At 43.1% G+C, this 12,664-nt stretch overlaps 1 long non-coding RNA gene across 2 annotated transcripts in view; it reads left to right on the top strand.

Annotated features, from left to right (window-relative positions):
• The window catches only part of LOC114815210, a 29,181-nt gene extending 24,213 nt beyond the window's left edge, over positions 1-4,968 (top strand). For both annotated transcript variants that reach the window (XR_003762981.2, XR_003762980.1), the window contains exons 2-4: positions 3,318-3,595; positions 4,174-4,267; positions 4,852-4,968. This is a non-coding gene — a long non-coding RNA (uncharacterized LOC114815210). The remainder of the gene's footprint in view (positions 1-3,317; positions 3,596-4,173; positions 4,268-4,851) is intronic.
• Positions 4,969-12,664: the final 7,696 nt, after the last annotated feature.

Here is a 12,664-nt window from a genome sequence, read left to right as displayed (position 1 = left end):
GCGCAGAGCACTGTTCTAAGCACTGGGGTAGATACAGGGTAATCAGGTTGCCCCCGTGAGGCTCACAGTCTTAATCCCCATTTTACAGATGAGGGAACCGAGACACAGAGAAGTTAAGTGACTTGCCCACAGTCACACAGCTGACAAGTGGCAAAGGGGGGATTCGAACCCATGACCTCTGACTCCCAAGCCCGAGCTCTTTCCACTGAGCCACGCTGCTTCTCTATTGCCCTTCTCTATTGGAATGATAGTGGCCAAAACCTGAATTAGAGGGCTAGTGTTTAAATTAATATGATTTTTTCCATTGATTGAAGTTCCTGAAAATGTTCTCTCTATGTTACCTAACATTTAATTACATTAATAGTAGTTTTTTAATGGTATTTATTAAGTGTCTACCACTAGCCAGGCACTGTATTAAGCACTTGGGTAGACACAGCCCTAGTGCTTTGAACATAGTAAGTGCTTAACAAATGCCATCATTATTAATATTCAAGCCATCACTACATCCTGTCCGTTCTATCTTCACTACATCGCTAAAATCCATCCCTTCCTCTCCATCCAAACTGCTACTATGTTACAATGAGCACTCAACCTATCCTGCTTTTATTCTTGTATCAGGCTCCTTGCTGGCTTCCGAGCCTCCTGTCTCTTCCCACTCCAGTCCATACTCCACTCTGCTTCCTGGATCTTTTTTTTTCCAAAACATTCAGACCACATATTGTCACTCCTCAAGAAGCTCCAGTGGTTGTCCATCCACCTCCACATCAAAACTCCTCACCATTGGCTTTAAAGCAGTCGATCACCTTGCCCCCTCCTACCTCACATCACTACTCTCCTACAACAACCAACCCAAACACTTTGCTTCTTTAATGCTAATCTTCTCACTGTATCTCGATCTATCTTGCTGCTGACCTCTCACCCACATCCTGTCTCTGGCCTGGAATGCTCCCCTTCCTCATATCAGACAGATAATTGCTCTCCCCCACTTCAACGCCTCTTTGAAGGCACATCTCCAAGAAGTCTTCCCTGACTAATCCCTTCCCTCCTCTTCTCCCACTCCCTTCTGCATCATCCTGTCTTGCTCCCTTCGTTCATCCTCCTTCCCATTCCCATAGTACATAAGTATATATCTATAATTTATTTTTAATGTCTGTCTCCCCCTTTAGAATGCGAGCTCACTATGGGCAGGGAATGTGTCTGTTCGTTGTTGTATAGTACTCTCCCAAGAGCTCAGTACAGTGCTTTGCGCACAGTAAGTGCTCCAAAAATATGATTGAATGAATGAATACAAGATAATAGGGTTGGACAAAGTCCCTATCCCACCTAGGGCTCACAGTCTTAAGCCCCATTTTACAGATGAGGTGACTGAGGCACAAAGAAGTTAAATGAGCTGCCAAAGGTTACACAACAGACAAGTCGAGGAGCCTGGACTAGAAACCAGATCTCCTGGCTCCCAAGCCTGTGGTCTTTCCACTAGTCCATACTGCTTAGTAGTTGGCAGTTGTGAAAGTTTTAAGAGTTTTTTGGGTTTTTCTCTGTTATTCACCCTCATGGACACAATCTCACCATTTTACATTGCACAACCCTTATTCATTTCCTCTCTCTGTAATTTACTGTAATGTCTACTTCCCCTTATTGTCATTAGTATTATTAAGTGCTGTCGAGTCGTCTTTGTCCCCTGCTAGATTGTAAACTCCTTGAGGAGGACAAAAATAGTAACTACTAATTGACCGGTATACAGTAAGCAGCCAATTCTTTGCACTCAGCTAGACAGTTCGGAGTAGAATAGAGGCTAGAAAGGGTGACAGTTTCAAAGTAGCTGGCTCAATCACTTGTCTTCCTGGACAGATTTGAGAGGCTTAATTACAGTTACCGATGGACAGGAACTCGGTGTCCTAGCATGCTCCTTCCCCTCCTCCCCCATTACCTCTATTCATTCTACCCTTAGCCAGCCCATGGGCTACAAGGGGAATCTGAACTTTCTGGGCAACACCTGTTTCCTTTGTCATGCAAAGCCCTGATCAAAGGGATATAAGATAGGGAAATTGGAACGTTCTTGAGGGAAGGGGTCATGTCTACCAACTCAATAGTGTTGTACTCTCCCAAGCACTTAGTACAGGGCTCTGCAGAGCACAGGCTTGGGAATCAGAGAACATGGATTATAATCCCGGCTCCACCATTTACCTGCAGTGTGGTGTTGGGCAAGCTGCTTAAACTTCTGTGTGTCTGTTACCTCATCTTGAAAATGGGGATTGAGACTTTGAGCCCCACATGGGACAACCTGATCACCTTGTATCTACCCCAGCGTTTAGAACAGTACTGACACATAGGAAGTGCTTAACAAATGCCATAATTATACATTAGTATTCTTATTAATTGCTCAATATGTTCCATTGATTGCCTGAATGATTGCTTGGAATGGAATTTATAGATAATGGAGGGAATTCTAAAAAGTTACAAACCTAAAACTTTTAAAGATCAATTCTGCACCACCCCAGTTAGGAAGCCAAGAGATGGGGAATTATTCTTCCCCCGAAGCCCCCATTTCTGGCCTAACTCAGAAAAGACACACACACACACACACACACACACACACACACCCATACCACACTCCCCTACACCCTCCCTCAGTTCAGTTGACATGCTCTGGTTAAGAGAAACTCCAGACAGAAGAGATGCAGGATAGTGGAGCACAATGGGTGCTTGATAATTGTCAATGAGTGAATGAAGAATGAAAGACTCTTAAAAAAATGAATTTACAGAGGGTTTATTCTCAGTCTGACACCCATCAAAACTTTCAATCCTGGCCTAGTGGAACTAGGGTTCCACCAAAAAAAGTGTTTTTATGGACAGCAATCCTGCTATTTGGAGAATCCCTTGCAACAAGGAAGCTGGGGTAAAGGATCGAATCAACACTTTCCCAAATCCTTCAAGTATTGTTTTCACCTGTTTTAGCCAAGAGGGGGAAGTTGGCAGTGGGAAAAGCAAACAAGGTAGAACCTTTCTCTTGATTCACAGTGAACTCTCCTATAACCCATCGCCTTCCCTGGACTCCCCTCATTTCACTGCATCTCTCCCATATCCCTCTGCTTCCCTTTTCCTCACCTCATCTACCCCATGTCTGCCTCTGTCCCCTGGTCTCCCCCCACACACCTTACCATATCCCCCATTTTTCCCCATCTCCCCTAGTGTAGTTCTCTTCAATGGCAACACTTCACCCCCACCAGTCTCCCTCCATTCCTCACCCACACCTAGTTAGACTGCAAAGTTTTCATTATGCATATTTTACAACATAAACCTGATCTTGTTCTCTTCAGGGATTCTAGGACATTTTAAATTATGAAACCTGAAATTCCCAGCAAATGCCAGACACTGATGCTGCTGCCGTAAATGCCAGCTTCCGCCTTGTGATCACCCCAGGAGCGAGCTTTGAATCCGAACTGTGCTGCGAATCTGGTTGGAATTCAAACTGGAATTCAAACCCTGGCATTTCCCAAGGGTTTCACGGGGGAAAAAAAGAGTCAACAGTCAGATGGTCAGACAGTGGTCAGACAGCTCCCCACCTCCCCCACATCATGAGGAATCAGGAAAAAAGGTAAGAGTCCAGAGCCAGAAATCAGGGAGGGTCCAGCATGGACCTGGGAGTCAGAAGGTCATGGGTTCTAAACCTGGTTCCTCCACTTATCTGCTGTGGGACCCTGGGGATCTGGGAGTCAGAAGGTCATGGGTTCTAAACCTGGTTCCTCCACTTATCTGCTGTGGGACGCTGGGTAAGTCACTTCATTTCTCTGTGCCTCAATTACCTCATCTGTAAAATGGGGATTGAGACTGTGAGCACCATGTGGGACAGGGACTGTGTCCTAACCAATTTGGTTGTATCCACCCCAGTGCTTAGTTCAGTACCTGGAACACAGTAAATACTTAACAAATATCAAAATTATTATTATTATCCCCAAGGCCAGCAACCATCCTGACTCTGATCCCAGCTACTCTCTGCCTCCAACCTGGAGGAAGCACTAATCCCAGAGTCCCCTGGTGGGAGGAAACGAATGTGGCAGGGAGTCAGGGATGGAGATGGGGACGGGGCATAGATGGATTCCATCCCTGAAGTGATGTGGTGCTAATGCCATCTGTCACTGTTTTCTCTCCCCCTATCCCAACCATGTTCCTCAGACAATCAGGCCCTGCCTGTGGGAACTAATCAGGAAGTTTCAACAGATTGACAGATGTGTCAACCAATCAGATCGTGTCTGGGGAAACCAACAGGGTAAGTAATCTGTAATCAATGATTTTAACTGGCAGAATATGATCAAAGAAGGTCTTCTAAGAAGGTATAATTTCTTGTTGTGCTTCTCACTTTAACAAGGGCAAATTCATCTTATACCTAGAAAGAGCAGGGCCCTGGGAGTCAGGCTCTGCCATTTGCCTGCTCTATGCCCTTGTCAATCAGTCAGACAATTGTATTTACTGAGTGCTTACTGAGTGCAGAGCACTATACTAAGCCCTTGGGAGAGTACAATATAACAATATAAAACAGACACATCTCTGACTACAGCGACCTTACTCTGTGCCCTAATTTCCTCATCTGTAAAATGGGGGTAATAGACCAGTTCTCCCAACCTCTGAGACTGAGCCATAGTTGGGACCTGTCTGATGGTTTTGTGTCTTCCCCAGTGCTTAGTATGGTGCTTGGAAAATAGTGAGCACAGATGATGATGTTGATAATAATAATAATGATAATATTTAAAATGATAATTTTTTTAAAAAAATGAAAGTACAATTTCACAATACTATATCCCGAAGATTCTACTTGGAAAGCATTTTAGCTGTGCATTTTTATTTGATTTTCAGATCTGCCCTCCACAGGGATATATCCTCCGGATTTCCCCAAGCGGCTCAAAACTGCAGAAATCACAGTCTCTGGTAATAGTATACACAATAAAATATAAATTAAATCTATGGAATTCATTTCCCTCTTAATCATTTTCTTTTTAAACTCTTTTTTCAAAAAAGAGGCAATTTCTTTGGGGCTGCAGAGCTGAATATCCAGTTGGATGCAGCAAGCTTATTGGTGATGCAGTGCAGAGTGCCATCTAGGGACGGGATGCATTTTGCATACTTAGATCCACTCTGAATGCCGGTTTACCTACTTGGGGGACCAGGAATCAAATCAATCAGTGATCTTTCTTGAGTGTTTACTGTGTGCAAGGCCTTGTAAGAAGCAGTAGGGAGAGTAGAGTGCAGCAGGATGTTAGACACGAGCTCAAAATGAGCTTGCAGTCTAGAGGAGTCGGGTGGTTCCTTGTGATTCCTTTGTATTGAGAAAAAGTACCAGGATCTTTGATGTTGGCCCCATTTCTATGTTCCCAGTTGAAAGGCATGAGTTTTGGTGGAGAGGGAGTTTGCTGAGTAGAAACCACTCTTCTCGGAAGTAAGGAAGTCAGTGATGGGAGAGGCACTCAGTCCCAGAAACTATGTCCCCTCATCACCCTCCTTTTTAAATGGTATTTTTAAGTGTTTATGCCAGGCAATGTACTAAGAACTGGGGTAGACACAAGATAGGTTGGAAACAGTACCTGTTCCACATAGAGTTCACAGTCTTAAACCCATTTTCCAGATGAGGTAACAAGCACAGAAAAGTGAAGTGACTTGCTCAAGGTCACATGGCACACAAGTGGCAGAGCTGGACTTAGAACCTAAATCCTATGATTCCAAGGCTCTGGCTCCTTCCACTAGGCCTCTCTGCATGGGTGCCAAATGGTACATTTTTGTATCTCAAATGTGATGGTTGTTCAGTCTAGATCTTGGACTCTGCACCCAATTGTCATACTAAATCCCAGGATGGCACAGGACAAACTAAATTGAGAAGAGGCTGCTGTGATTGGGCATTAGATGGAGGTGATGCAAGGATCAGATTTTGGGGAGGACTGAAAAGAGGCTGTAGTGAGGACTGAGAGAAGGAAATAAAACATTAGGTGACAATAAAGAAATGCAGATTGGATGGTACAGAGAGGAAAAACTCTGCTTTAAAACTTAGATAGGGAAATCCACAATAGAAGTAAAAAACTGGGATTCTCATGTCTACTTATTCTGTTGTAATCTCCCACACATTTGATAAAGTGCTCTGCCCCTGGTAAGTACTCAATAAATATCATTGACTGACACACTGGTGTATGTATAATCAATCAATCGATCCATCAACAGTACTTGTAGTTTACAGAGAAGTAGCTTGGCCTAGTGGATAGAGCTTGGGCCTAGGAGTCAGAAGGACCTAGGTTTTAATCCTGGCTCCACCACTTGTCTGCTGACTTTAGGGAAATCACTTAACTTCTCTGCGTCTCAGTTACCTTATCTGTAAAATTGGTATTAAGACAGTAAGCCCATATGTGGGACATGGACCTTGTTCATTCTGATTATCCTTTATCTACCCTAGTACTTAGTACAGTGCCTGGCACATAGTAAGCACTTAAGAAATACCATGACAAAAGTTTGTCTAGCTGGGGAGACAGACAATGATATAAAGAAATTATGCTATGGGGCTGAGGGTAGGATGACTAACAAGTGCCCAAAGGGTACAGATCCAAGTGTGTTGATGATGCAGAAGGGAGAGCAAGTCCAGGAAAAGAAGACTAAATCGGGGAAGGCCACTTGGAGGAAATGTGACCTCAATAAGGTTTTGAATGTTGGGAGAGTAGTGGTCTGGTGGGTATGGAGGGGGAGGGAGTTCCAGGCCAAAGGGAGGATGTGGGCTCGTGGCTAGATAGGCGACATGAGGGAACAGTGAGTAAGCTGGTGCTAGAGGGGCCAAATGTTCATTCATTCATTCATTCATTCAATAGTATTTATTGAGCGCTTACTATGTGCAGAGAACTGTACTAAGCGATTGGAATGAACAAGTCGGCAGCAGATAGAGACAGTCCCTGCCCTTTGACGGGCTTACAGTCTAATCGGGGGAGACAGATAAGAACAATGGCAATAAATAGAGTCAAGGGGAAATGTGTGGACTGGGCTGTAGTAGGAAATCAGTGAGGTGAGATGGGAGGGAGAAAAACATTTGAATGCCTTAAAGCTAATAGTAAAAAATTTCTCTTGGCTTTGAAGGTAGAGGGGTAACCCCTGGAGGTACTTGAGGATTGGGGAGATGTGGACTGGATTTTTTTTTTTTTTTTTACAAAACTGATTCAGGCAACAGAGTGAAGTATGGACTTGAGTGGGGAGAGACAGGAGGAAGGGAGGTCAATGAAGAGGCAGATGCAGTACTCAAGGGGGGATAGGATAAGTGCTTGGATAAATATATTAATGGTTTGGATGAAGAGGAAAACAGATTTTAATGATGTTGTGAAGGCAGAACCAACAAGATTGGTGACAGATTAAATGTGTGGGTTGTAGGAGAGATGAGTTAAGGATAATGCCACGTTTAGGGGCTTGTGAGATAGGGAGAATAATGGTGTGGTCTACAGTGATGGAAAAGACAGGGGAGAATAGGGTTTGTGTGGGAAGAAGTTCTGTTTTGAACATGTTTAGTTTGAGATGTTGGCAAGACGTCCAGGTATAGTCCAGAAAGCAGCAGGAAATCCATATAATGTGTATGAATAACTATTTATTCCATGGTATCATTGGGACTATATTCAAGTAAAATGAAGTGGAGCATTAAAGGCAATTTTTCTGATTGCTAACAGTCCGGAATTTGGGGTTGGCTGGGTGTCAATTACCCAGTTGAGCCTTTTCCACTAACCCAATTTTTGGTTAATCGCCAACTCTCCAACTCATTTCATAGAAAAAGGTACTGTGTGTATGAGGGTGGTGGTATAGCTAATAAATATGTCTAAAATATTATGAACCATGTATATATTGTTTATTCAGATGTGCTTCCTATATATGCATTTGTGTGGGTGTTTGCACATTCTTAAATATTTCACAGCTGCACAAATTAGAAAGCTTTATGGCTACTGGAAAACTCTTGAAAAGATATTCCTGAAATAGATTCCAAAAAACCAGTGAGACTCTTTCAGGTAGCGTTGATCAGTATTAGTCAACTCACAGTAAAAACGGGAATTATCACATGCAGAGTCTTAAATCATACTTTGTTTGACGATCTGTTATTTCTCATTTTATTGGGGGAAGAGTGAAAGTCTATATATATCATACTAAAAAGATATTTTTATTTTCAGAGCTCAAGAAGGTGCTACCTAAATACCTGGAGATTTGCTTTTTTGAATGTGAGGAAAATTATAGGAAAAGGGAGTTTTAATGATGTAGCCTATAATTTAACCATGCAAAAAGAAGGCATTTGGCCCCCACCCAGTGTGGTCTAGTAGAAAGTGCACTGGCCGGGAAGTCACAGGACCTGTCTGCTAATTCTGGATCCACCTCTTTTCTTCTGGGTGACCTTGGGCAAGTCACTTAACTTCTCTGTGCCTCTGTTACCACATCTGTGAATCCTCTTCGGATGAATCAATCAATGGTACTTATTGAGAGCTTACTGTGTGCAAAGCACTGTACAAATCCCTTGGGAGAGAACAATGTAACAGAGTTGGTAGACATTTTCCCAGCCCTCAAGGAGCCTAGTGTCTAGAGGAGGACCAGATCAAGTCCAGTGTACCGGTAAATTATCTGGAGGTGGGAGAATCACCTCTAAAAGTATAAAATTGTACAGAAGTGTCTTTTTAGTCCTTCTTTGGGAAGGAAGACTAGACTGGGAGAATCCCCCTGCTAAATTGTAAGCTTCTTGATGTCAGGGCCTGTCACAACACTTATGTATTGTATGTATCATCATTCTCATTTGCTTCTCTTCCGTGCTATTTATTTTAATGTCTGTTTCCCATGCTAGACTGTGAGTTCCTTGAGGACAGGGATTATGTCTACCAACATTACCGTTCTCTCCCAAGTGCTTAGTACAGTTCTCCGAAGACACAGATACTATTGATTAACTGCACTGGACTCCTGAAAGTGCTTATTCAGTGGTGTGCACAAATCAATAGATCCGATTGTTTCTTTTGACTGATTGATTGATTGATTGAATCATGCTTCTCCCACAAAGAGAACTCCAGGGTTCTTTGCAGCCCAACACTGAAGAGGCTCAGCTGGATATGTATGTGAAGATCAGTCAATAAATAAATTGTATTTATTGAATGCTTTCTGTGTGCAGAACACTCTATTAAGCACTTGGGAGAGAATGATATAGCAAAGTCGGTGTACACGTTTCCTGCCCACAATGAGCTTACAGTCTAGAGGAGGAAACATACATTAATATAAATAATGAATTATTCATTCAATCATTTCTTGAGTGCTTACTGTGTGCAGAGAACTGTACTATGTGCTTGGAAAGTACTATTTGGCAACAGATAGAGACAATCCCGACCCAACAACAGACTCACAGTCTAGAAAAGGGTGACACAACAAAACAAAACACATAGACAGGCATTGATAAATTAGGGATATGTAATCCATCAGATATCTAGGGTAAGATCTTCCAAAGAACAGAGCAGTCCCTGTGTATCCCTAGGAGCAAAGTAGAAGGTATCTATCCAGGAACTGGAATATCATACACATCCTCAGCCTTTCATCAAGTTGAGTCTCTCTCGCTCTCTCTCTCTCTCTCTCTCTCTCTCACACACAGACACATACACACAAACACACACACACACCCTCTGCAAATAGCTGTGTGAACCAGATACAAGCTAGCTACATCCCTATAGACTGTAAGCTGGTTGTGGGCAGGGAATGTGTCTGTTCACTGTTACACTGTACTGTCCCGGGCACTTAGTTCAGTTCTCTGCACATAATAAATACTCGATAAATATGATTGACTGACTGTCTGACAAGCATCAGCCATCCATTGGAACCCCAGCCTTGGTTTGAGGGGGATTTTTTGAGCAGAATCCCTCACCCCAGTACACTTGGTCATCCTGGGGGGTAAAATCAACACATTCCAGGGACCAGGGGGTTTGACTGAAGAGCCGCCTTTGATGGCATCAAAGCTAAGCCCACAGCACTTTTGTATATTTGTATATATTATTCATTACGCTATTTATTTTATTAATGATGTGCATATGTCTATGATTTTGTTTATCCTGATGGTACTGATGCCTGTCCAAGTAATGATTTCTTATTGGACCCTAAGATCCCTGCAGAGTGATCAGAGGAAGAAATATGTTGAAGAAATTACTTCTCCCTCTTTGCACCCTTAGAATAATTAATCTTAGAATGATTCTCTGGGCCTCAGGTACCTCATCTGCAAAATAGGAATTGAGACTGTTCGCCCCATGTGGGACATGGACTGTGTCCATTCTGATTAGCTTGTACCTATTCCAGCACTTAGTACAGTGGCTGGCACATTATAAGCACTTAACAAAAACCATAAAAATAAATTTTAAAAAATTAAGTAGTGCTAGAAGTAATGTTTATATAGTTATGCTGTGAAATTACATTCAAAGAAGACATCATTGTCAGTAAAATTCATTTATTAGGGCATACATATCAATCCATGAATGGTATTTATTGAGTCTTTACTGTTTGCAATGCTCTGTACCAAGCAATTGGTTGAGTACAACATAGAGTATGTACATACAATCCCTGCCCACAAGGAGTTTACAGCCTATAGCAGTAGGCAAACACTGAAATAAATTATGGATAGGGGAATTCATTCTTTCAATTGTATTTACTGAGCACTTACTGTGTGCAGAGCTCTGTACTAAGTGCTTGGAAAGTACAATTTAGCAACTGAGACAATTCCTAACCAATGATTGGCTTACAGTCTTGATGTGGGGAGACAGACATCAAAACAAGTAAACAAAAGTAGGAAATGGTAGAGTACAAGGGCTTTTGTGTAAGCGCTGAGGGAATATTGACATAAACACACATGTTGCTAAAATGGCTAATGTGAGTACCACAGTCCCGAGCACAATGGACAAACAAGAATATTGGCCCTTCTTGTGTTCTTAAGTTTAATGTTTGCAATCATTTGCCTCCTTGTCTCTCGTTCCTGATAAAGGTTTTGCTCAGAAAAAGTAGGATTCACTGTGTCCCCAATAGGTGCAATATTCTGTACTAAAGAGTGTTTGGGAAATTCAAAACAAGTAAGTGATACATTCTCTGTCCGCAAGAAGCTTGCACTCTAACGGAGGAGATAGCCATAGACGAATTTATGCACAGAGTGATCAAAGTATATAATTGGATGCACAATTACGAAACATATATGCTTGAGTGCTGTGTATTCCCTGAAGCAAAGTAGGTGGTGTGTTTTTAACCATTTATCACAAACTGCTTAGAGGGCAGTGGAAGCTATAGTTGGGATGGATTTCAGGTGAGAAGGGCAGTTCCACATACATACCTCTGAGTAGCCTGTAAGCCTAAAATCTGAGCACTCTGAACAACTTCTGGAGACTCGATCAGTCACATAATAATAGTAATGATGGTATTTGTTAAGCATTTCCTCATCTTCCCTCCGAAGCCCTGTCCTCTCCCTGACTTCCCTATCACTGTGGATGGTATGACCATCCTTCCCGTCTCTCAGGCCCGCAACCTAGGTGTCATCTTTGACTCGGCTCTCTTGTTCACCCCACACATCCAATCTGTCACCAAAACCTGCCGGTCTCACCTTTATAATATCGCCAAGATCAGCCCTTTCTTCTCCACCCAAACGGCTATCTTACTGTTATAGGCTCTCGTGATATCCCAGCTAGATTACTGTGTCAGCCTTCTCTCTGATCTCCCTTCCTCCTCTCTCTCCCCATTCCAGTCTATTCTTCACTCTGCTGCCTGGCTCATCTTGCTGCAGAAACGCTCTGGGCATGTCACTTCCCTTCTTAAAAACCTCCAGTGATTGCCTATCAACCTCCGCACGAAACAAAAACTTCTCACTCTAGGCTTCAAGGCTCTCCATCACCTTGCCCCTTCCTACCTCTCCTCCCTTATCTCTTTCCACTGCCCACCCTGCACTCTCCTCTTCTCTGCTGCCCACCTCACCATCCCCTGTTCTTGCCTATTCCGCCATCGACCCCTGGGACACGTCCTCCCGCTGTCCTGGAATGCCCTCCCTCCTCACCTCCGCCAAACTAATTCTCTTCCTCTCTTCAAAACCCTGCTTAAAGCTCACGTCCTCCAAGGGGTCTTCCCAGACTGAGCTCCCCTTTTTCCTCTGCTCCCTCTACAGCCCCCCCCCTTCACCTCTCCGCAGCCAAACCCTCTTTCCCCCCCTTTTCCCTCTGCTCCTCCCCCTCTCCCGTCCCACCCCCTCAGCACTGTACTCATCTGCTCAACTTATATATTTTCATTACCCTATTTATTTTGTTAATGAGATGTACATTGCCTTGATTCTATTTATTTGCTATTGTTTTAATGATGTTCATCCCCTTGATTCTATTTATTGCTATTCTTGTCTCCCCCGATTAGACTGTAAGCCCATCAAAGGGCAGGGACTCTCTCTATCTGTTACTGATTTGTACATTCCAAGTGCTTAGTACAGTGCTCTGCACATAGTAAGCGCTCAATAAATACTATTGAATGAATATGCTAAGCACTGTTCTAAGCCCTGGGTTAGATACAAGGTAGGTTGTCCCACATAGGGCTCACAGTCTTAATCCCCATTTTACAGATGAGGGAACTGAGGCACAGAGAAGTGAAGTGTCACACAGCAGACAAGTGGTGAAGCGGGGATTAGAAC

This window comes from Ornithorhynchus anatinus, chromosome 1 (genome assembly GCF_004115215.2).
Source record: "Ornithorhynchus anatinus isolate Pmale09 chromosome 1, mOrnAna1.pri.v4, whole genome shotgun sequence".
Lineage (NCBI taxonomy): Eukaryota > Metazoa > Chordata > Mammalia > Monotremata > Ornithorhynchidae > Ornithorhynchus > Ornithorhynchus anatinus.
This window is presented reverse-complemented; position numbering and strand designations above follow the sequence as displayed.